This window comes from Mauremys mutica, unplaced genomic scaffold, assembly GCF_020497125.1.
Source record: "Mauremys mutica isolate MM-2020 ecotype Southern unplaced genomic scaffold, ASM2049712v1 Super-Scaffold_100101, whole genome shotgun sequence".
NCBI classification, from domain to species: Eukaryota; Metazoa; Chordata; order Testudines; family Geoemydidae; genus Mauremys; species Mauremys mutica.
This window is the reverse complement of record NW_025423268.1, coordinates 853,300-877,186: the sequence shown is the minus strand read 5'-3', so window position 1 is coordinate 877,186 and position 23,887 is coordinate 853,300. Positions and strand designations below refer to the sequence as shown.

General features: G+C 54.3%; 5 non-coding genes across 5 annotated transcripts; 3 read left to right on the top strand and 2 right to left on the bottom strand.

Annotated features, from left to right (window-relative positions):
• Positions 1 to 1,125: 1,125 nt before the first annotated feature.
• TRNAS-AGA lies at positions 1,126 to 1,207 on the top strand. The gene has a single exon. It is a non-coding gene; the product is annotated as a tRNA-Ser (tRNA).
• Positions 1,208 to 12,337: 11,130 nt separating this feature from the next.
• On the bottom strand, positions 12,338 to 12,411 carry TRNAI-AAU. The gene has a single exon. It is a non-coding gene; the product is annotated as a tRNA-Ile (tRNA).
• Positions 12,412 to 12,523: 112 nt separating this feature from the next.
• Positions 12,524 to 12,596, top strand: TRNAA-CGC. The gene has a single exon. It is a non-coding gene; the product is annotated as a tRNA-Ala (tRNA).
• A 6,005-nt stretch (positions 12,597 to 18,601) lies between these two features.
• On the top strand, positions 18,602 to 18,673 carry TRNAA-UGC. Its single transcript has one exon. It is a non-coding gene; the product is annotated as a tRNA-Ala (tRNA).
• A 4,481-nt stretch (positions 18,674 to 23,154) lies between these two features.
• Positions 23,155 to 23,226, bottom strand: TRNAR-UCU. The gene has a single exon. It is a non-coding gene; the product is annotated as a tRNA-Arg (tRNA).
• Between the last annotated feature and the right edge of the window lie 661 nt (positions 23,227 to 23,887).

The following is a 23,887-nucleotide window of genomic DNA, read 5'->3' as shown; positions in this document are numbered from 1 at the left end:
CTCTCCCTGTCAAAAACTGATCTTCCTCCTTCAGTTCAGTGACAGCCTGAATTGTTCCTTATCCCGGCAGAGCCAGAGGACTGAAAGCAGCAACATCCAACCCCTGTGTAGCTCGCAGGAATGGACATAAACACTCCCTGGTATCTGAGGAGATGTTCAGCTTTGCCCTTAGTCAACTACAAGGCTAAAGGGAAAGGAGGTGGCGCCAGGTATAAAGAGTGCAACACGACACATCATAGTTATGCCCATGGTGGCTGCAAAATCTTTTGATGTACTTCTTCTTATCAGCCATTCATTGTTTTCTCTGGAGTCCAGGCCTTGACCAAGAAATTTGTACCTTGATAAAATAATCGACTGCCCCTGGTGAAGGCAATGGACTTGACACCCACTGGGGTGTCCCTACACAGGTACAAGTACTAACAACAGTGGCTGCCTTTTAGCCATAGATTTTAATCAGGGCAATAAATTGAAACAAACCCCTGTTAAATCATTTCTCAGCCCGAGTCCTTCACCCACATTCCATAGAGCATTGGGCCACCATGTGGACGTTTAATTTCTGACCTCAGTTTCACACAGAGACACAATTTCCTTTGCACAGATCCATAAACAGCAAAACCTCCCTGTGTCTCTGTTCTGAGCCAGGGCATTCGATTCCAGTGAACCCTTCTCTCCTGCAATGGCGATGGTCAGACAGAGGGGACGTGGCACCTGCATCCCTGCCAGGGAGATATTGGCTCAGCTCTTTCTTTCTGCTGCTGTTGTTAGTCCATGAAACATCAAGGGTGGAATGCAAGGCTGAGTTCACGCACCAGCCCTCAGTGCCCCAGAGAAATCCTGCCCCCTGCTATTGGAACGATGTGCTGGAGATTTGAATGGGAAAGGGACTGTCTGAATTGTCAGAGTGGGGAATGAACAACAATCTACAGCAATGTCGTTCACACAAACACACTCTCATGCTGCTCCAGCCGGAAGGGAAATGGGCAGGAATTCTCACTGTTCACCCAAGGACACACTTACACTGATGCGCAGCCGTGAGTGTGCTGGGGAAGCTGGTCTGAGCAAACAATTTGAAGTGACAATTCAGTGAGAACAAAATCATCATGCAGTGAAATGGGCGCATATTAAGTAGTTGTGGTCGAGTGGTTAAGGCGATGGACTAGAAATCCATTGGGGTCTCCCTGTGCAGGTTCAAATCCTGCCAACTACGCAAGCACTGTGCTGCTGTTGTTATTATTGCAGTCTTAGTGCCTGAGCATCCACAGTGCGAACTGGAGATAAATCTAATTTCACTCTGTCTACACTTAAAATGCTGCTGTGGCACTGCTATAGCACTTTGGAGTAGACAGTGACTGGAGGGATTTTCCCATCCCTCTAATAGCTGCATGGACAGAACAATTCTTCCTTTTCTTTAGCACTAACTAACCTGGGATTAGGTCACCTTAACTCTATGAGTTTGTGTGGGGGGTCACACCCTGGGAGACATCGCTTTGCCAGTTCAGTGCCCAGCGTACACCAGCCCTTAGATCCCTCTGGGTATTTCAATGCAGGCACTGACCTGTGAGAGGAAAACATCAGCTCACAAACACAGAGACTGAATTTCCCACATTTAATCTCGCTGCACTTTCCAGAAAGTCACAAAATTCAATTCATTCTTGCTAGGACAGAGAAAAAATAAGTGATACTAAGTTTTTGGCTTGATTACATAAAATTAAGTGTTTAATTAATATAGTAAAAATCTGTACTGATTCCTCTAACTAACACCATAGCGTGAAATAGGAACAGAGACAAATCTTGTCAGTGATGACTAATTTCACAAATGATCTTCCCATTATTAATTTCCACATTGCCCCTATTGGAGGTCTGGGCATCTCCAGTGTCATTGCTCTGCATTCACCTTCCCCTAGAATTGTTCTCAGACATTCGCCTTCCTCTGCAGCGTGGGGCACGGGTCACTTGCTGGAGGATTCCCTGCACCTTGAGGTCTTTAAGCCACAATTTGAGGACTTCAATAACTCAGATATAGGTTAGGGGTTTGTTACAGGAGTGGGTGCGTGAGATTCTGTGGCCTGCATTGTGCAGGAGGTCAGACTAGATGATCATAATGGTCCCTTCTGACCTTAAGTCTATGAATCTATGAATCTAGTCCCAAATTTGGAAAACTGTGCAGTTCAGAATGAGAATAGTGACCTCGTCTCCTTCCTGCACCTGCTCTACATTGCTCCACAGCAGCTTCTCCACCTGCAGAGTCACCCCAGCACTGCAGTGCAGCTGCCCAGGGTTCAGCAGGGGCCCCTGGCAAGGACAGTGGGTGCAGCTAACAGCCCGGTGTGCCTGGCCCTGAGGCAGCTGTAAAAAAGCAACCCACCCCCCCCAGAAGTACAGAGACTGAATTCCTTAACTTTAACATCTTGACCCCCTGTAGAAAGCCACACGTGTCAGTTGTATTTTCACAGGGAGATGCAAAAATCAAGTGACACCAATTTTTAAGTTGAGTAAATAAAGTTGAGGAGATAGTTATTAACCTCCCAAAAATATACTAAAGATCCCTCAACATAACACCTGAAGGCGAAATATGAACAGAGCCAAACCTTGTCAGCAAAGGCTCATTTCCCAAACGATCCTCAAAATGTTACTAATTCCCACCTCTCCTCCGCAGGAGCTCTGTGCAGTGTAACTGTTCTGCAGGCAGCTTCCCATTAAATGCTGTTGTGGGACATTCCCAGACCTGGGAATGTACCAAGGACAGAATTTGAAGAGCAAACCTGGCTCCCCGCACCAGGCGGGATTTGAGTGTTTTGTCCCTGTCACTTAGTGTTTGTCAATAGTACAGACGCCCTGGGCAGGACTCCAGGCTCTGCTTGAGGGATCCTGGCACAGGGGCTGGGGGGGAGAAAGGATTGTAGATTCTGACCTGGAGAGGAGGTAATAAGTGAAGGGGGCATTTTTATTAGCCCCCTCCTGAGGGTCCCCAGGTCTGGAATTCTACATTCCGCAGGCCAAATGAGGGGGTGATGCCACTTGGCTAATGAAAACCAGGGCTCCAGGTGAGGTTTGAACTCACAACCTCAGCATAGCTCCTCTCAGCACTGCCCTATAAGTACCGTCGCTCAAGCCCCTGTTAAATGTGATTCTCCAAAACCCCTAGATTGATACAGGCGAGGAGTGACCCCAAAACATTCTCAGTGGAGCTGAGAGCGGGTAGCGACAAGTGTTGGTACTTGGTGAGGTGGATTTTTCTTAAGGGTTCCAGGCCCCATTTGACCCTTTTGTTCTTCCCTGTGTAATAACAGAGCTGATTAAGACTCAATGTAGAGTCTTGCTGCAGACCAACTAAGCATTAGTCCTGCTTTGGGACAGTGTCTCTCATACAAGAAACTGCCCAGTCTGCGCTAGCAGTGAGGCTCCCTCACTAACAGCTGAAATCAGGGAGAGCTGTGTGAAGTGCAGGGCCCCAGGGGTGCCTGAACAGGGGGGAACAACACCCCAGGTGCCCAGAGGAGGAGAGGTGTGTTGGGCTCCAGCCTGGGACTCTTCCTCCCTCCTGCCTAGCCCTGACTATGAAGCCTGGCCCTGGAACTCCTTCCTTCAAGTGCCATGTGGGCAAGAGGAAGAGTGTGGCAGCTGCAAGGACCAAAGTTATGGACATCAGGTGAAGCAGCAAGAAACAACCATATGGTCAATCCACAGGAATCTCTAGCCAGACTGTTAAGTTCTAGGACCCCAAGCTATAGCCGCCAGCCCATTGAACCAGCCAGACCAAAGACCCATCTCCAGTGGGGATCAGTCACCCAGCAGGAAGGAAAAAACCTCACTCTAGTTGACCCTGAGAGAAGGTAGCCAAACACATTGAGTTCCAGGGCTTTGTAGCAAAGCAACGTATCGCCACAAGGTCCCACTGAGATTTGAACTCAGATTCCAGGATTCAAAGTCTTGAGTGGGGCCCATTACACCATGGGACCTGCTGCTGTTTTGTTTTCTAGACCCCTGTGACTCTTGGCTGGTTTGCACTCTGCACTTATTGCTTCCCACCATCAGCTTCCTCTCGCGGGTCTCTCTCTTCTCCTCCAGTGACTGTGGTCCTGCACTACCAGATCCGTGGGTCCTGCCCTGAGTCCCTGCATCCCCCTGCTTTGTCTCCATTCCCTGCAGGCTGCAAAAATGTCAGGGGAGTCTGCTCCTCCCTTCACTCGATGCTCCTGCTCATATCAGCCAACTGCAGCCTCATCTCCTGGAACTCGGGCAGCTGTCGCTTGATCCGGTCGAACAGTCACACGCTGACTGGCTCCCCTGCCTGGATGCTCTTGTGGAAATCCCACAGGTGACGCTGCAGGACTTTGCACTGTTGGTTTCTTTAATGTTGTGGTGTTTCCCTGACCGCTGGAACAAAGCCGCCAACTCCTCTCTCACCGATTCCCACCAATCCCCCTGGTAACCACAGAACCCTCTGATGCTTTCCCGTTCTGCCAACACCTCCAGGCCTCACCCCCCTGCTCCTTTATCTTGCAAGCTCTGGATGTTCAGCTTCCAATGTCCTCTGCCATGGGTCAGGGAATTGCCCACATTGAGCACACGGTGAGAGCTGTGTGATCCAAACAGTCCATTGGCACACCCTGCACTGGGCTGTCGACGTGCTCTCTTTCACGTAAATCCAGTCAGTGCGACTCCTGGCCTGTCCCTGCAGAAAGGTGTATCCCCTCTGCGGGTGGTGTGAGCTCGGGTCAGAGGAATAGGAGGAACACGTCCTCTAAGCCAACCTCACTACAGACCTGCGCCAGGTAGTGCTCATCATAGAAGAGTTTCCTCTGATGGTCGGGAAAACAGGACCAGCAGTCCTCAGGACGGTGCAACAATTGAAATCCCCCCCGACACCAAACACCATGCGGTCTAGAAGAAGGGAGCCAGTTCCTTCATAGAACTTTCCTTTCATGCCTTAATTGGGGACCATTCACACTGATATAGCCGTAACCAGTACCATGGAGCACAAAGCCCACCAGTAATGCGCTCCCTGGTTGGAGCTCCAGCCCCTTCTGTACTCGCACTGCGAATGTGAGGAACAAGACTCCAACCCCATCATTCTTCCCTGGCCTGGAGGACCAGAGAGATGGGCCCTTCCTCCAATCACCCTCTGCCCATCAAGCTACCCTAGAGTTGTTAATGTGCATTTTCTGAACACCCACCATGGCCAAAGCCCAGCTCCTCCTGGGCCCCCAACTCCCTTCCACCTGGCCACTTTCACAGATGCCCCTTCCCTGGTACTGCCCTCCCTCAGCTGCACAGAAGAGTTTTCATCCTCTATACCCGCCTGTCACTGCCCAGCACCCCCTCTAGCACTCTCTTCCTGTCATATTGGGTCCACCAATAACTCACTTAGGAGAGACAGCTCCTGAAATTCTAAAGGCCCCTCCCCCACTCTACTCCCTAACCTCCACTCTCCTCCCAGAGTTGCGGGGAGAACCCAGGAGTCCTGGTCCCCAGCCTTGCCCACCCCCATATTTCAATATGGCTCCATCCAACAGCTGCCCCCTCCCCAATTGCAGGGCAGTGCCATGGGGCACACCAGGGCCTGCCTGTTTGCATAGGACGGGCGACGTCAGTGCCCCAGGGTGGGGAGAGATGATGCTAAGGGAGAAGCAGGCAGCAGACACCCCCACGACAGAGAAAGAAGTGCTAGGGGGTGCCGTGCTGCAAGGAGTGAGGGGGGTTGGCAGGGAATGGGAGGATCTCCCCTCACAGCAGGTGCATCTGTCTCCCCCGCAATTCCTCCCCAGCCCTACCCCAGCCCAGGCTAATCCCTGCCTAGCTACCAGGGTTACATTTGGCCTGGATTCCCCAGCTGCTGGGGGAGGGGCGTGGGGCTGGGGAGCATGAGCCTCTACTCCCCCTTCCCCCGACACAGTTGCATGGACACTGACCAAAGGAGCCCGCAGCACTGCTGCCTAGAGGAAACTGAGGCACCAGCCAGTGACAGACACATCATGGCTCTCCTCATCCTCATCCTCTTTTCCATATACAACCCGGGGGGGGGGGTAAACTCAGGGCAGTTGCATAGTTAACCTGTGGAACTCCTTGCCAGAGGCTGTTGTGAAGGCCAAGACTATAACTGGGTTCAAAAAGAGAACTAGATAAATTAATAGAGGACAGGTCCATCAATGGCTATTAGCCAGGGTGGGCAGGCATGGTGCCTGTAGCCTCTGTTTGCCAGAAGGTTTTCTCTGCAAATCTCAAAGGTTGATATAAAATACCCTAAACGTTTGTCCCATTCTCTCTAGTTGTCTATTTCTAATTGAATATGCCCTGAGATTTTCCCGTCTCTCTAATTATAAAATGCTAACAAAATCTCAGATTTGCACCTTTTCTCAGATTCTTGAACATAGCTTGGGGGGGCAGGGCTGGGCTGGCAGGGGCTGCGGGTCGGGAGTGAGGGGCACCGGCAGAGCTGTGGGGGGCAGGGCTGGGCTGGCAGGGGCTGCGGGTCAGGAGTGAAGGGCACCGGCAGAGCTGTGGGGGGCAGGGCTGGGCTGGCAGGGGCTGTGGGTCAGGAGTGAGGGGCACCGGCAGGGCTGGGAGGGGCAGGGCCAGGCTGGCAGGGGCTGCGGGTCAGGAGTGAGGGGCACCGGCAGAGCTGTGGGGGGCAGGGCTCGGCTGGAAGGGTGCTGCGGGTCGAGAGTGAGAGGCACCATCAAAGCTTGGGTGGGGGCAAGACTGGGTTGGTAGGGGGCTGCGGGTCCAGAGTGAGGGGCACCATCAAACCTGGGGGTGGGTAGGGCTGGACTGGCAGGGGGCTGTGGGTAGCATAGGCGGCAGGTTCGTATAATTTTTGGTGGGGCCCAAAATGGTGGTCCCCCCCCGCTCTCACCCTGTAAGCTGATATAAAATGAAGCTACAATGCGTCAGCACCACAAGATTACAAGGGTCAATTAAAAGTGGAAAGTCAGAAGCAGCACTTGCCTGCTTCAATATACGGTATTAAATTTTGTTGCACCTGTTGTGACAAAGTGGGAATGTTCTTAATGTTTTCTCTGAATACTGTGTGGGTGCCTCAGTTTCCCCTGCAAAGTGCCAACTGACGGTGTTGGGGACAAAGAGATCAGGTGGCCTTCTTGTCCGGAAGAGACACAAAGGCCAGATGAGGGAGTGTCAGTTTGGAGGAATTATTTCAGCTCAGTGCTAATGTGGACACGAGGACAAACGGATATAAATTGTCAGTTAGGAAATTTAGGCTTGAAATTAGACGAAGGTTTCTAACCATCAGAGGAGTGCAATTCTGGAACAGCCTACCGAGGGAAATAGTGGGGGCAAAGGACCTCCATGACTTTAAGATTAAGCTGGATAAGTTTATGGAGGGGATGGTACGATAGGATAACGGGTTTAGTCAATAGGTCAATACCGTGCCACTGGTAATTAGTACAAAGGGTGAATGTTGGGATATTGTTAGCCCTTTCCAGAGGGTCTGGCTGGAGAGTCTTGCCCGCATGCTCGGGGTTCAGCTGATCGCCATATTTGGGGTCGGGAAGGAATTTTCCTCCAGGGTAGATTGGCAGTGGCCCTGGAGGTTTTTCGCCTTCCTCCGAAGCATGGGGCAGGGGTCGCTTGCTGGTGGATTATCTGCTACTTGAAGTCTCTAAATCACGATTTGGAGCATTCAACAGCAGAGTCAAGGGAGAGAATTAGTTCAGGAGTGAGTGGATCGGCTTATGTGGCCTGCATCTTGCAGGAGGTCAGACTAGATGATTATAATGGTCCCTTCTGATCTTGAATTCTATGATTCTATGGAGCTGGCTGGGGAAATCGGGAGAGGCCCAGACCCAAGTTCTGGGCACCCCTCAAGATGGACCTGACTGAGGGGTCCTGTTTTCTGTACCTACAAGCTCTGTTTTAGACTGTGATCCTGTTGTCTAATAAACCTTCTGTTTTACTGTCTGGCTGAGAGTCACGTCTGACTGCAGAGTTGGGGTGCAGGGACCTCTGGCTGCCCCAGGACCTGCCTGGGCAGACTCGTTGCGTAAGGCGCACAGTGTGGAAGGGCTGAATGCTCCGAGGTCAGACCCAGGAAGGTGTGAGCTTCTTGCCCTGGAGACAGTCTGCTCAGAGAGAGGAGGCTCCCCCAGAGTCCTGACTGGCTTTGTATGGAGTAGTTCCAAAGCATCCCAGCATCCCCTTCCACACCATGCGCTTCCCGGAAGTCCGCACAGGCACTGACACTCCCTCCTCTGGCTTTTGTCTCTTTTCCAGGCATTAGGAGGCCACCCGATCTCTCTGTTCTCCAACACCTTCAGTTGGCACCTTGCAGGAGAGCATCCCAGGCCACCAGGAGACAAGGTTGCAGCCATTCTCTGTGCAGATGGCATCACACTGGCCCTCTAGGGCTCTACAACAATCACACCCCCTTATCCCACCATCTAGATCCTTGAGAAATGCACAGGGGAAACTGAGGCAACCACACGGTAGTCAGAGAAAACATTAAGAACAGCCCCACTTTGTAACACCTGTATACGACTAGTTATACACTTTAAATGGGTGTAAAATAGTCAAGTATTGTGCTAAACAAAATGATACTCCAAACTGACCACCAAATTTAAGTTGCACGTTTTTCCCCTCAGGTGAGGGCTCTGGGGTGGGGCTGGGGATGTGGGGTTCACAGTGCAGGAGGGTGCTCAGGGCTGGGGTGCTGGGGGTGCAGAGCTGGGGATAAGGAACTTGGAATGCAGACAGGCTGCCCCAGGGCTAGGGCCAGAGAGGACTCCCCGTTGCCGTTACTGGCAGCCGCAAGCTCCAGGGGAGGGACCCCTCCTCTCCCCCCCCCCCCGCAGCACACTCACTCTGCACCACAGTCACTGCACATGCTCCTAGGGACTCTCTCAGGTCCAGAAAGCCAACTCGCCTCCCCTGTGGTGGGTATCGGGTGTCACGGAGTCCCTGGGCGATGCTCTGGAACTGCTCCCCACAAAGCCAATCAGGACTTTGGGGAGCCTCCTCTCCCTTGGAGCAGACTGTCTGCAGGGCAAGAAGCTCACACGGCTTCACCTCCTGGGTCTCTCCTTGGAGCATTCAGCATCCTCTGTTCCTCCGTGCGCTTCCCCCAGCGAGTCCGCCCAGGCGGGGTCCTGGGGAAGCCACAGGGTCCTGCCCCCCCACTTCGCAGTCAGACGTGACTCTCAGCCAGCCAGTAACACAGAGGTTTATTCGATGACAGGAACAGGGTCTAAAACAGAGCTTGTAGGTACAGTGAACTGGACACCTCGGCCGGGTCCATTCTGGGGGCAGTGAGCCAGACCCTCCTTGTCTGCACTTCACGCCTGGTCCCCAGCCAGCGCCAGACCCCCAAACCCCCTCCAGCCCCCACTCCTCTCTGCTCAGTTCCTTTCCCGGGCCAGGAGGTCACCTGATCTCTTTGTCTCCAACACCTTCAGCTGGCACCTTTGCAGGGGAGGGGCCCAGGCCATCAGTTGCCTGGAGACAGGGTTTCGGCCATTCTCTGTGCAGACGGCATCACACTGGCCCTCCAGGGCTTTACAACAATCACACCCCCTTATCCCACCATCTAGAGCCTTAAGAAATGCATAGGGGAAACTGAGGCACACAGACAGTATTCAGAGAAAACATTAAGCACATTCCCACTCCGTAACACCTGCATACGACCAGTTACATACTTTGAAGGGTGTAAAATAATCAAATATTGTGCTAAATAGAATGATACTCCAAACTGACCACCAAATTTAAGTTGCACGTTTTTCCCCTCAGGTGAGGGTTCTGGGGTGGGGCTGGGGATGAGGGGTTCACAGTGTAGGAGCGTGCTCGGTGCTGGGGGTGCAGGCTTTGGGGTGGGGCAGGGCTGAGGATGAGGAACTTGGGGTGCAGACAGGCTGCCCCAGGGCTAGGGCCAGAGAGGACTCCCCACCACCACCACTGGCAGCAGCAAGCTCCAGGGGAGGGACCCCCCCTCTCCCCCCTGCCCCCCGCAGCACACTCACTCTGCACCACAGTCACTGCACATGCTCCTAGGGCCCCTCAGGTCCAGAAAGCTCACTCCCCTCCCCTATGATGGGTACTGGGGGGGGGTTGCCATCACAGGTGGCCTTCCGTGTTGCTGCCCCTCACCATAACTTCACTGGGGATGGGGGATGGGGCTGCCCCTTGCCCAGCATGGGGCAGAAGTGGGGTCTGCAGGGTGGTGGCTATGGCAGGGGGGGGAACAGGGTGTCATAAAATTCACCCAAGCCCCAGCTGCTCAGGTCTAGGAAGCCTCCCTCTCCCATCCCTCCTGTGGCGGGTGGGTTGGTGCGTGCTGGGGGAGTGGGCGTTGCCTTCACATGTGGCTTCCTGCCTCCCCTGTGCAGCCTGCTGTGCCTCACTGGGGGTAGGGGATGGGGCTTTCCCGTCCCCAGCGTGGGGCAGGAGTGGGGGGGGGCTGCAGGGTGGTGGCTGGGGGGGGGGGAACAGGGAGGGCAAGTTGGCACAAAATTCACCCAAGCCCCAGCTGCTCAGGTAGGCCTATGAACCCCCTCCCCCATCTGCCCTGTGGTGGGGAGGGGCACTGCCTTCACATGTGGCTTCCTGCCTCCCTGACCCCTGCTGCAGCCTGCTGCCCCTCACCACAGCTTCCCTGGGGGACGGTGGGAGGGGGTGGGGCTGCCCCTTCCCCAGCACTGGGCAGGAGTGGGGGCGGGGGCTGGGGCTGGGGGGAATCATAGGGACAAACACTCACGGAAGCCCCAGCAGCTGCTAAGGTGAGTAATGTCCGTCTCCTGGCTGGAAGTCCCTTCACGTCTCCTCCAGGTAGGGGCAGGGGAGGGGAGGGCACGGCATGGCCCCCTCCCCTCCTGAGGTGCTACAGCACCAGCAGCTTGCACTGCTCTTATGCTGTAGCCCTTAGGCGGCGGCGGCAGCAGCAGCAAGGGAGAGAGACGCGCGCTGCACGCTCTTTACGTTCAGGCAGGGAAGCTCCATGGGCGGGGAGCGGGGGGGAAGCTTGAGCCCTGGCGGCGGCGGCGGCGGGGGGGATGAGAGGCGGGGGCAGGGGGGGGCGCTCCAAGCAGGGGAGAAACCTAGCTCCAAATATTGGTGGAGCAGAGCCCCTGACTGTGAATATTCCTGGGGCTTTAGCCCCAGGATCCCATATAAGTTGGTGCCCCTGGCCTCCACGAGTGCCGCACTCTGACCAGCTGAACCAGGCAAGCCACGGGAAGCTTCTCAAGGTCTTCCCCTGGTGTGGGCTTGGATGCGAAAAGCACCTGGCCGTTCATCAGCTGTTGCAAGAAGTGTGCAGAGTAGGAGTAGCGATGGGGCTGTAGCTTTCCACAGCATCTCAATTTGGGCAGCTTTCCATTCCCCTTTTCTGTGTAATGTCCCTCCCACGGGTTTCACTTGCGGAGCTGTACGACTCTGGCAGGGTGGCCATTTAGAAATCTTTTCCTTGCTTTTCTTTTTCGCCTGGCCCCAGCGTTAGGACCGTTTGGGTGTTTCAGTGTGTGTGTTTTCCCATTGGGAGGCATTTGGAAGTTTGGAAGGGGAGCCGAAAGAGGAGTCTTTTTCACAAGCAAGTTGGCTTTCTGCACAGGTAGGGCCCTTGGCCGTAAAGCTTAGCTCCGTCAGTGCGTCTGCATGGGGTTCCTCCAGTGCCTCAAGAGCCCGTGCTAAACTCTCGGTGTGGGCGTTTGGCTTGCGCCAGTCAGAGTGCGGTGCCTGCGTATTCCCAGGGCCGGCTCCCGTGAGGCGCGCATAACTGGGGAGGAAAGGGGTAGAAGAGAAAGCAAGTGAAGCTGACTTCGAGTGGTGGTGCCCCTGGGCGGAGTGGTCCTCCTGCTCCTTCCTGTCGGAGGGATGGGCTTGGGGGGTCTGGCTGTGGGCGGTGGGAGGATGGTGTCCAGGGAAGTCCCAAAAGTCACCCTGCGCCGGCGGAGTGTGAAGCCTCTCCCCTAGGTTGGGGTGCCGAGTATTAAGCCTTCCTCTGTGGCTTGGGCTGGGGAGCGTGATCCGGCGTCGGGTACATTTGGGTGGAGCCGGCGGCCGGCAAGAATTCGGGCCATCAGGTCAACCCTCTGTGGACAATGGGGGCGAGCCGGCAGGCCTGCGATTTTGGCTTCGCGGGCGGGCAGCTCAAGCCTGGCCTCCTATGAGCCTGGAAGGCAGCTGGCCAGGCTCACCCGTCTCCTCCCCGGGCCCAAGTTCCTTTCAGGCAGCAGGTGGAGCGAGGAGCCCAAGGAGGTGTCAGGAGCTTGGTCCTGCCTGGCGCCTGCGCCCAGCAGGGCTCTTGCCCGCTCCAGGCCCACCTGGTTTTGGCCTCTGCCACCCCTAGCAGTCAGCCAAAAGAGCAGAAGCCACCCTCTTCCTCCCGGAGTGGCCAGCATGGGGCTTGAACCCATGACCTTGGCGTTATTAGCACCACGCTCTAACCAGCTGAGCTAGCTGGCCGATGGGAAGCCTTCCCTGGCCTGACCCTTTTGGAAGGAGTCACCGGCTGGCGCGGGGAACGATGTGGCCTCCATTATCGAATGGATGGATCAAGAGGTAGCTCTCCAAGGTAGGGGAATTAGCTCAAGTGGTAGAGCGCTCGCTTCGCATGCGAGAGGCAGCGGGATCAATGCCCGCATTCTCCAGCGCCAAGGCAGCCGCGGGGACCTTCTCTTGCCCTTCTTTTAGAAGCCATGGACAGTCAGCCGGCTCAGCTCCTCCGGTGGCCTCCATCCCTCTCCCCGCTTGGCCTCCCAAAAAGCCAGCCTTAGCGGAGCACAAATCTCTTCCTCCCCGGCCCTTCTCCCCCTTGCGCTGACTGGGAGGCTGGAGACAGCTGGGGGAAGTTAGCTCAAATGGAAGAGCAGGGGAGAAGTAGTCAGACCCAGACACACATTCTCCAGCCTGCTCTGCTCTGCTCTGCTCTGCTGTGCTGGGCTCTAGTGGGGGACCTGCACCTTTCTTTCTGAGCTCTCACTGGAGCACAATCCCTTTCCTCCTCCCTCCCTGCTAGTCTACGCCAAGCTCATTGGCCGGGAGGGAGAGCCACTCAAATACAGAATTACTCACATCCCAGGGGTCCATGAAGGGAATGAGGAGATGGGCGGGGTGGCACGCGATACCAGCTCAGCTGAGACCGTGAGACCTCGCAGCCTCCTGATCTCAGGCAGCATGGCAGCCGTGGAGCAGAGCAGAGCACGCAGACAGCTTGGAGACAGCCAAAGCGGGGAAGGGCTGCATTGGTCTGGAAGAGGGAGTCGGTGGCTGTCTATCCTGGCGGAGGCAGGGTCGCTTTGCTGTATGCTGGGCCAGGGGCCAGGGAGCCTGCTAGAGTTGCTGAGCTGGGCCTGCTCCGGGCTTTGCTTGGGTTAGAGGAAAGTGGTGAAGATAGGAACGGCCCTCCTGGGTGAGACCGATGGTCCAGCTAGGCCACTATCCCGTCTTCTGACAGTAACCGATGCCAGGCGCTTCAGAGGCAATGGCCAGAGCAGGCAATCGTCAAGTGATCTATCCCTGCGTTGTCTTCTGAAGTTTGGTGCTTGTTTCAGGAGCTAACTCTCAGCCCAGACACACTCCAGGGAGGGAGCGTTGGTGTTTGTGCCGAGGAGCGTGGCTGGGACTCGGACCCCCTTCCCCAGCTCTGGGTAGCGCCCCCACCCCCTACCCCCATTTCAGGCTGTGTTCTGCTTAAGGCCACAGAGCCCTTGCCTTTTTTTGCCCGGTGCCTGAGAGTCAGGCCAGCTGCGGGGAATTAGCTCAAGCGGCAGAGCGCTCGCTTTGCATGCGAGAGGTAGTGGGGGACGCTGCCCGCATTCTCCGAGCCTGTCGACTAAGGGCTCCTGATGAGCGTGGTGGACGGGAGAGTCGGCCATCTGACTTTTGGCCTTGCTGCCCGTAGCGGTCAGGCCGAAAAATCAAAAGCCATCCTCCCCAGGCCCATAGCCACCCAGGGGCTCCTCTGCACCATCTTGCCTGAGCTGGTGGAAGTGGAGCCTGGAACTGAGCTAATGTGCTGAGGGTTATTTGCACTGTGCGCTTCACATGGAGGTGAAAACACGGGGCACAGATCTTTGAGCACAACCCTTGTCCTGAGGAATGTGGGGGGGGCTGCATAAAGAGAGACCGGCTCTCCCTGGCGGGGCTGCAGCGGCTCTTCACAGGGGCAGTCCCACTGCCAATTGGTACCAGAGTTTTGCCGGCCTCCTTTCGTGGGCTGACCTGGCTCCTCTCTCTTTAGGGAGACTGGTGACCCCAAACTTCCCAGAAACCATTATAGCGAGGCCAACCTGAGCACAGACACCTGCTCAGCACCCCGGGGTGCAGCCCTGAACTCCGGCAATCAGCTACGCTCAGCTGCCCACCCAACAAGCGTTACAAGCAGGAACCTTCGTGCCCCGTGTGTTCAGGTCCCTCCCAGCGCCAGCTTTAAACTCCGCTGCTCAGTTCTAAGCTTTGGCCACACGGGGGCAGCCCGGAGCTCAGCCAACGCCTCCCGGTGCTGGTTGCATTTCCCACTCCTCGTGGCAGGTTCACACCCCGCAGGCAGATCTCTGAATCAGAGCCGAACAGTTCCCCAAATCCAGCGCTTTAGCAGCAGCTTTGCTAGGAAAGCGCTGACGTCCCCAAGTAAAGTAAGAGCCAGAGCGCGGTGTCCAGGATCTTCTCTTGGGCCCCTCACCGTGGTGTCTGTCAGGCGCAAGGAGAAACCAGGGAAATGTTTTCATGGCGTTTAAGGGCAGAAGGGGCCATTAGCTCAGCTAGTCTGACCCCCGAATAACACAGAATTACACCATGACACGTATTGATCCCACAGACCTTAGATAGATCAAAGCGTTTCAGCCCTCAGGAAGGAGGCTAAACTGGGTACCAGAGGCAGCGAACAAGGGGCCCCCAAGGCAATGGCAGGGAACTGACGAGGTGAAATATGCCCAGATGATCCCAGCAGGCGACTCACCCCCATGCTGCAGAGGTGGGAGTCCCTGTTCCTCCTGCCCTTAAGAATCTCTGGTGGTAAGTGGGTCCCCCCAGTTCCCCAGATAAGAATCCTCCATGTGGTTTCCCTGGCTTCACCGCCAGATAAGAACATTGTGTGGAGGGAGTGGGTTTCCCCTGCCTGACCCCATCTGGGATCTGTGGGTGTCTCTGTTCCCCTTTTCCAGATCCGTGTTGCTTGGGTGCGTCCCTCCCCGCCAGCTTGTGGGTGCTCCCATCCCCCCCTGCAGGCTCTGCGGGGGGTGTCTGTATAAAAAGAGACCGTGTCGCACCCAGGGTACGCTGCAGGGGCTATTCACAGGCACGATCCCACTACTGATCAGCACGGGAGTTTTGACCTGCTCCATTTCTGTTCTGGGCCAGTTCACCTCTCCTTAGGCAACCTGGGGACCCCAAGCTTCCCCAGGATCACGATATTGATGCCGAGCTTAGTGCAGGCACCCGATCGGCACAGCCCCCTGCAGCCCAGAACTCCAGCGATCCGCCGGCCTCAGCCTCCCCAGGAGCTAGGATCACAGGCACCAGCCACAGGGCCCGGTTTGTTTCACAGCCTGGCAGCTGGAGCTTTAAACTCTGCTTGTGAGCTCTGTGCCTTGGCCAAACGGGGACAGCCTGGAACTGGTAAATGCTCCTTCTCCCCCCGCCTCCGTCTCATGTCGAGCTGCAGGCACCGCTGTCCTCCCAGGTAAGATCTCGGACGTTTCGGTGCCCCCCATCCCCCGCCCAGGTGTCCGGGTACCTCTGCCCCCCATACAGAATCCTGGGTGTGTGGGTGTCCGTCCCTCTCCAGAGTATCCCGGAGTGTGGATGCCCTTGTCCCCCCCTACAAGATCTGGGGTGTGTGGGTGCCACTCTCCCCCCAGTAGATCTCTGGTGGGTGGGTCCCCAGGCTGTGAGTGCTCCCATCCCCCGATGATACAGGCGGGGGGGGGGTATAACTGGCTCTCCCTGTCCTGCCCAGGCGGTGCTACAGCAGCTGTTCACAGGGGCAGCAACCCCACTGTCAACCTGCAGCTTTAACCTGCTCCAGGGGTGACCTGCTTCACCCTCCTTTGGGAGCCCTGGGACCCCGAACTTCCCAGAATCACCTGATTGATGCCGAGCTTAGCACAGACACCGGCTCAGCATGGCAGGGAGCTGCCCTGAGCCCTGACAATCAGCTTCCCTCAGCCTCCTGCTGCACAGCGAGGGTCCCACGCGAGAGGCTTTGTGCCCAGTTTGCTCAGGAGCGTCCCAGGCTCCAGCTGTAAACTCTGCTGGTCAGTTCTAGTCTTTGGCCACACGGGGGCGGAGCTAACGGTCCCATCTAAACGCTGTTTGCGATCGACCCTTCGGATCGCAGATTGTAACCGCGGGCAGATCTCTGAGTGCAGCCAAATCCCTCTCCAAACTGAACATTGAAGCAGCAGTTCCCATTGGAAAGATCAGGATTTTTGCCTTTAAAAACAAGGGAAATGTCTCCAGCGAGAGACTGAAGAAGCTCAATTGATTTAATTGACTCCATGAATGTTCCTCTGTGTCCCCCTAGGAGTCATGCCCCACATTTTGGGAACCACTGAACCCTACTCGCTAAGCAGGGGCTAGTGATGCCAAAGCCCAGGGAAAGGGAGAACAAGTGCGGGGCCCCCAGCACTGGAGCCATGTGAAGGGGCTGCAGGAGAGGGGCAATGGCTGGTGGCCCAGGGAGTTAAGGGCAAAGTGGGCACAGGAGGGGGCAGGAGTTAGGGGTGAAGGAGGTGCAAGGGCTGGGAGTGCAGGAGCTAGCGGTAAAGGGGGAGTGGGGATCGTCCAGGGGCAATGGGAAAGTGCCAAAGTACAAGCTTTGCCCAGGGCACCATTTTCCCTAACGCTGGTCTGAGCAAACAATTGGAAATGACCCTTCAGTGAGACCAGAACCAGAGTGTAGAAAAGCCCCTTTGTTAAGTGGTGGTGGCTGAGGGCTTAGGGAGATGGGTTAGAAAGCAACGGGCGTCTTTCTGTGGAGGTTTGATTCTTGCCTGCTAGGCAAGGCTGGTGTGTGGTGTCTCCATGGCTGCACGTTCAGTGTATGATCATTAACCGTGCCACAAGGAGCCAAGTCTAGACATATTCGGAGGCTCTATGCCAGGGTTTCTCAAACTTCCTTTCACTGCAAACCCCTTGTGCCAAAAAAAACCTTACTATATGGTCCTGGAAAGAGGGACCAAACCCCTCCACACTGAGCAGAGGCAGAGGAGACAAAGTCTGAGCCCTGCCCCAGTTAGGGGAGGGCAAAACCACCAGAGCTTGAGGGATTCAGCCCTCAGTGGTGGGGCTCAGACTTTCGGCTTCAGCCCCAGGCACCAACAAGTCTAATGCCAGCCCTGGCAACCCCATTAAAACAGGGTCACATCCCACTTTGAGGTCCTGACACACAGCTTGAGAACCACTGCTCTATGCTGATGGGAGAGTTTTCCTGTGGGTGCAGTTAATCCACTTCCCAAGAGGTGGCAGCTATGTCAGTGGGAGAAGCTATATCGGTGGGTGTGCAAGCTGTTGTGGGGACTGATTGTTTGCTGCTGAGGAGGGAGCCAGTAGAAGCCTCTGGTGCTCTGCTCCTAGCATCTGCCCAGCCCAGGCTGTCCTCTGCCTCAGCTGCTGCTCCCGGCCTGCTCTAGAGTCAAACGCGCGGGGCCCCCAGGGGAACAGAGGCTGGGACAGCCTGGGCTGGGCTGGGAAGATGCTGGGAAGATGCTCGTTCCCTGAGAACTGGCCTGGCTCCCTTCTCAACAGAAAACAAATCAATTCTACGTCCCCTCCCCAGAAAAACCAGCCTGGAGCCAAGGGCAGCAGGGGACGATTCCCTGCAGTTCCCACCGAAGCAGGAGAGAATCCAGGGTGTTTCTAGCAGAGCTTATGGAACTGGCATGGGGAAACCAGCTTTTAATAACAGGCAGTTCCAGTTTAAGCTAAGTGTTTTTAACAATTTTTACAACATTAAATAACCCTTCAATCGTAGTGTCACCATCCATAAAATTGCTTCAGCCTTACAGGCTCCCAAGTGCAAAACTAAACATCTCTTCAAATCCAAGGGAGTGGAGATCAGTCAGTGTTGAGAGTCATCCCACATAAAAGAACCATGTTGTGGTACATACTGGCCCCATCATGTTGCCATGGCCTTTACCTCCTCTCTGTTAAAAGTTTTAGTATTTTGCACAGAAACTTTCTTCCCTCAGGAGAGACCTGGGAACCAGGGCTGCCAGCCAGACAAACACCCTTAAGAGTAGGCGTAACCTGTCAAAAAATGATCTCCTCTCTTCAGTTCAGTGACACCCTGAAATGTTACTTATCCCGGCAGAACCAGAGGATTGAAAGCAGCTACATGAAACCCCTGTGTAACTAACAGGAATGAAGACAAACACTCCCTTGTATCTGAAGTGATGTTTAGTTTTACCCTTTGTTAACTGCAAGACTAAAGGGAAAGGCAGTGGTGGTGCCAGATATTAAGAGTGAAACACGAAACAATCATCATAGTTATGCCCATAGTGACTGCAAAATCTTTGTATATACTTCTTATTATCATCAGTGTATTATTTTGGCCTCAGAGCAGGGAATGTGTCCCTCATGCTGCTTTTAGGTCACTAGGTGCTCTGGAAACAGGAGGGCTCTGAGTGTAACCTATAGCACATATGGCCCATCTGGGGATGTAGCTCAGTGGTAGAGCACATGCTTTGCATGTATGAGGCCCTGGGTTCAATCCCCAGCATCGCCAATTCTTTTCACCCTGCTGCTTTGCTCATCCCTAGAGGGGATGGGGCCCACCAGTCTCCCTGCAGGAATTTTAATCCTGCTCAGTGAGGGGCAAGTGCCAATTGCATGGAAGGTCAGGGTGGAGTTTCTGCTCCTAAGTCTTCTCTGTACATTTAAGATTCCCACCAGCTGTGCTGCTTGGGACAATGGTAGATGAGAAGGGCGAATCCTCCAGCACTGGAGGGAAAGGTCCCATCTGCAAAGACTAGACTTATTTCTTGTCTGGGCCCAATCTTTTCACCTGGTATAGCCCTTGTACCAGCTCAGGTGGTAGCTAGGGGATATCTCATGACTGCAGCCATGTTTGTTCAGTTCCACCCCCTTGTACAGCTTTGGTACAAGGCAGGAATCTTTTGTCTCTCTCCTGGGGAAAAGCCCCAGGTTTAAGATGGATTCCTGTACCGGGGGACATGGTCACATGTCCTGTGAGACCCCCAAGCCTTCATTCTTCCTGGCCTGACTCACAGATGGTGCAGGACAGAGCCATCTCCAGTCTATTGTCCTGGTTAATGGGAGCCATCAAGAGTCCAAACCACTATTAATGGCCCACACTTTGCATCATTACAACAGGACCTCAGAGTTATTGTTCATATTTCTAGTTTCAGATCCAAGAATGATCGGTTCATACAAATAGGATGAACACACACAGTAGATTATAAGCTTTGTAATGATACCTCACAAGAGACCTTTTGCATGAAGCATAGTCCAGTCACTTTATATTCACACTCATTAGCATATTTTCATAAAATCCTATGGAGTGCAATGTCACAGCAGGGAAAGGGTTTTACTGCAGCATCTGGGAGCAGTTGAGTTTCATGTTCAGGTTGTGGTATGAGTTCCTCCAGATTTCTCGTAAGCACACAAGGACCTTAGCGGGTGCTCTTGATACAGGAATTGCCCAGACATGATAAAGTGATGGGAACTGCATTTTCCTTTTTTATTTCTGTATTTCCAATGACATTTCTGTTTGTGATTTTGTTTTGCTTTGTATAACTGTGTTTTCTCCTGGATTTGATATTTAACGAAAAAAAGAATAAGGCCTGAAGGCACCAGATGGAGGAGCAGGCTGGGGCTAGGACTGCTAAGAGAGCGAAAATACCAGGTTTTCTGTATTATTTCCTCCCCTCATTTTTCTTGACTAGTTTCTCTTCTGCACGAAATTTGCCTCTTTAAAATGTGAACCTGGCTAGCTCAGTTGGCGGAGCATCAGGCTTTTAATCTGAGGGTCCAGGGTTCAAGTCCCTCGTCAGATAAAGAAACACTTTCCCCCTGTGACATCCCCAAGGATTTTTAGAAGGACTCTCCTTGACTTTAGTTTTTCCTTTTCAGGACATGGCCTTTCCCATGAAGGGCCCTTTAATGCCTGGGACTGAAGGTGCTACTGCCTCTGCTGTCCACTGGCCTCATAGTCTGGAGGAAGAAAGGCCTCTGGGCCTGCAGCAAAGTGCTGGGTGCTGACTTTTTGAGCAAATGCAGGGCTGGCCAGAGAGGCATGTTCCCACTGAGTCCTCCCTGACAGAAAAAATTGTCCCCACAGACAAAGGCGGCTCCAGGCCCCAGCATGCCAAGCACGTGCTTGGGACAACAAGCCGCAGGGGGTGCTCTGCCAGTCGCCACGAGGGCGGCAGGCAGGCTGCCTTCGGCGGCCTGCCTGTGAAGGGTCCGCTGGTCCTGCGACTTCGGCGGACCTCCCGCAGGCAACCTGCCTGCCGTGCTTGGGGCGGCAAAATGCCTAGAGCCGCCCCTGCCCACAGAGTCCTCCCTGCTGGAAGTCTACAGTAATCAACAGGTGCTCTGCTGGTCCCATGGTGTGAGGGCAGCACTCAGGACTTTGAATCCTGCAATCTGAGGTGAAGTCTCAGTGGAATCTGAGAACAATTCCTGGGCCACAAACCCTGCTGGGTCTTCCAAGGCTCTGTCTTGCTTTCTCAAAGCCCATGAAAGCCTCTACAAAAGGGTTTTTTCTCCTGCTGATAATAGCTCACCTTAACTGATCACTCTCGTTATAGTGTGTATGGAAACACCCAATTTTTCATGTTCTATGTGTGTGTGTATATATATATATATCTTCCTGCTGTATTTTCCACTACATGCATCCAATGAAGTTGGTTTTAGCCCAGGAAAGCTTATGCTCAAATAAATTTGTTCGTTTCTAAGGTGCCACAAGTACTCCTTGTTCTTTTTGCAGATAAATGAATGGAGGTTAAGTCCATGAATGGCTATTAGCCAGGATGGGTAAGGAATGGTGTCCCTAGCCTCTGTTTGTCAGAGGGTGGAGATGGATGGCAGGAGAGAGATCACTTGCTCATTATCTGTTAGGTTCAGTCCCTCTGAGGCACCTGGCATTGGCCACTGTTGGCAGATAGGATGTGGGGTTGGATGGACCTTTGGTCTGATCCAGTATGGCCGTTCTTATGTCCTTATGAAGGAAGGGGCAGAGCACTGAGGTAGAGTTTCTGCAGTGTAGCGGTTATCACGTTTGCCTAACACGCAAAATGTCCCTGGTTCAAAACCAGGTATAAACATATGGGCTTAATTTTCCAGCTGTTCCTGCTGTTGTAGGAGCAGCAGTGATTTCTATGCTCAGAAGGTCTGTTATACTTCCCCTGCTCCCACTTCTGTCTCCTCTCCCTCTCTGAATGCCTGTGAGGTGGCTTTCCCCCTCCCCAGCCCTCCTGGAATGCTCCTGGGATGAACGGGCTGGTTGAAGAGCAGAAGAGCTCCCAGGTAGACAAGGTGTCTGGGACTCGAATTAGGCAGCGATCACACACACAGAGCATGGACACTGCCCAAGGTGGGGTGTGACCCACCAGATGCAGCCAAGTCATTTCTAGTTGCAGGCCATGAGGTGCAGGCCCTTAAAAGGGGAAGGGGCCCTGTGCTCAGGAGAGCACTCACAAGCTTGTACCTCCAGTGAATGCCCTTCGCCCGGACCGCCTGGCCAGTGGTTCTCTGCGTTGTATTTCATTGTGCCTCAGAAAGACTTACCTTCATCACACCGTCCATAGCTGCGCTGTGGGACACTTGCAGAATCCTGACATCTCTAGTGCCGTGCCTGTCCTGAGATCGTGAGTATGCAAGTGTGATTGTGACACACACACACACACACGCTTTTTCTTTTGAGCTTAGCTGTCAGTATAATAAATGTGCTGCTTTCTGGCAAACTCTGGTGGGTCATTAGTCCTCCCTACGCTTACCCAAAATTGGGCCAGCTAGTAACACCTGCGATAAACTCAACCCCTGCATGGCAGAGGGTGGTGAAATGAGCTGGGAAAAAGCCTTGGCATCATCAGGGGAAAGCTAGAGGACCTTGGCCAGTCACCTTTTGAAGCCTTGTGGCTTGGTCTCCTCTGCCCTTGGAGGTTGGCCTATGGCGGCCGGCTCTTCCTGCTGGCTTCCTTTGTGTGACTTGCCAAAGGAGGGAGTGAGGCAGGAATGGGGAAAAAGAGGAAAGTCGAGCTGAGGAAGGCAGGGCAGAAGTTAAGCGCCTCAGTGCGGCTAAGTGGGGTTAGTACAGCACCACCAGTCGTTCTGCAAAGCCTGGGAAGGTGCGGTTGGCTGCTGGGAGGTAGAATCCTGTGCCTGCCTCTTGGCTTCCCAGGGATGGCTACTTGCAGCCCAGGAGAAGGACAGTTCTGGGTGAAAGGAAGACAAGCAAAGCTCTGGGAGGAAGTTTGGGTGCGCGGTGCGGGCTCTGCGCTGGGGGAGGGGGTTGGGGTGCAGGAGGGGTGGCACTTACCCCGGCCAGTGCAGCTCCCCAAGTGACTGGTACACACAACCCTGCGGCAGCAGGTCTTAGGTGGGCCATGCCAGTGGGTCTCTGTGTGCCACTGCCTGCAGGCGCTGCCCCCAGAGTTCCTATTGGCTGCAGTTCCTGGCCAATGGGGGCTGCGAAGTTGGTACTCGGGGCAGAGGCAGTGAATGGAGACACTCCCCCCACCCCAGGGGATGCTGGGACGTGCCAACCACTTCTGGGAGCAGCACGGAGGGACGGAGGCAGAGTGGGCAGGGAGCCACCTCAGTGCTGCTGGCACATCTCTGCACACCCATGGGGGGAGGGGAGCAGAGGGCCTCCATGTGCTGCCTGGGGTAGGGGCAGTGCACAGAGCTGCCTCCCCTCCCGGGTCTGTTACAGGAGTGGGTGGGTGGGGTCTTTTGGCCTGCAAGGTGCAGGAGGTCGGACTAGATGATCACACTGGTCCCTTCTGACCTTAAAGGCTCTGAGTCTAAAAGGGAGAGGGAAGTAAAGAATTTTTTTTTTAATAATAAACCAAACATTGTAATACCATGATAACTCCAACAGCTCATTGTATAGTCCTGCCCCTTTCTTCCTCCACTGTGTGTTGAATGACCTGCAGGACATTGATTCTCTCATTTCATTGATAAACTTATACAAGTTGACTGAAATAAAATGAGTTTCCAGTAGAGAAATTGTCACATCCCTGCATTGGCTGGGAATCAAACCCAAATCAACTGCTTAGAAAGCAGCTATGCTCACCACTATACCACCAATGCAGCTGGCAAAAGTACTACTTATGCTTGCCCAATGAGGCTAGACCAGAATTGAGGCCCCAGACATCCTGCAGAAATGATGAGCTGCATGCCATTCTAGGGGGTGCCCCTGCAACAACCCCACCCATTGCTTCCCTCCTCCCCCACCCCTCCTGGTCTACTGTGGCAGTTATCCGCCCGTTTGTGTGATGAAGTAATAAAGAATGTAGGAATTTGAAACAACACTGACTTTATTGCCTCTGCAAGTAGAGCTCAAAGGGGGGAGGGGAGGGCAGCCTCCAACTGCTATAATATTCCAGGCAGGACTGAATCTTCATTAGACAAAGCTTAAAGAAGAGAATGACCTGGGAGTCTTTCCCATTTTTGCCCAGGTGCCCCCAGGTGACCTCACCGAGGCCAGCCAGGAGCACTCACGGGACGATGATGACAGATACCAGTCCTACTGTACCGTCTGCTGTCGGGAAGGGAAGGGAAGGGGATGCTGCTGTGTAGCGCTGCAGCACCGCGTCTGACAGCAGCATCCAGTAGACATACGGTGACATTGAAAAAAGGCGAGAAATGATTTTTTCCCCTTTGCTTTCACAGGAGGAGAGGGGGGACGACATATACCCTGAACCACCCGCAACAATGTTTTTGACCCTTCAGGCTTTGGGAACTCAGCCAA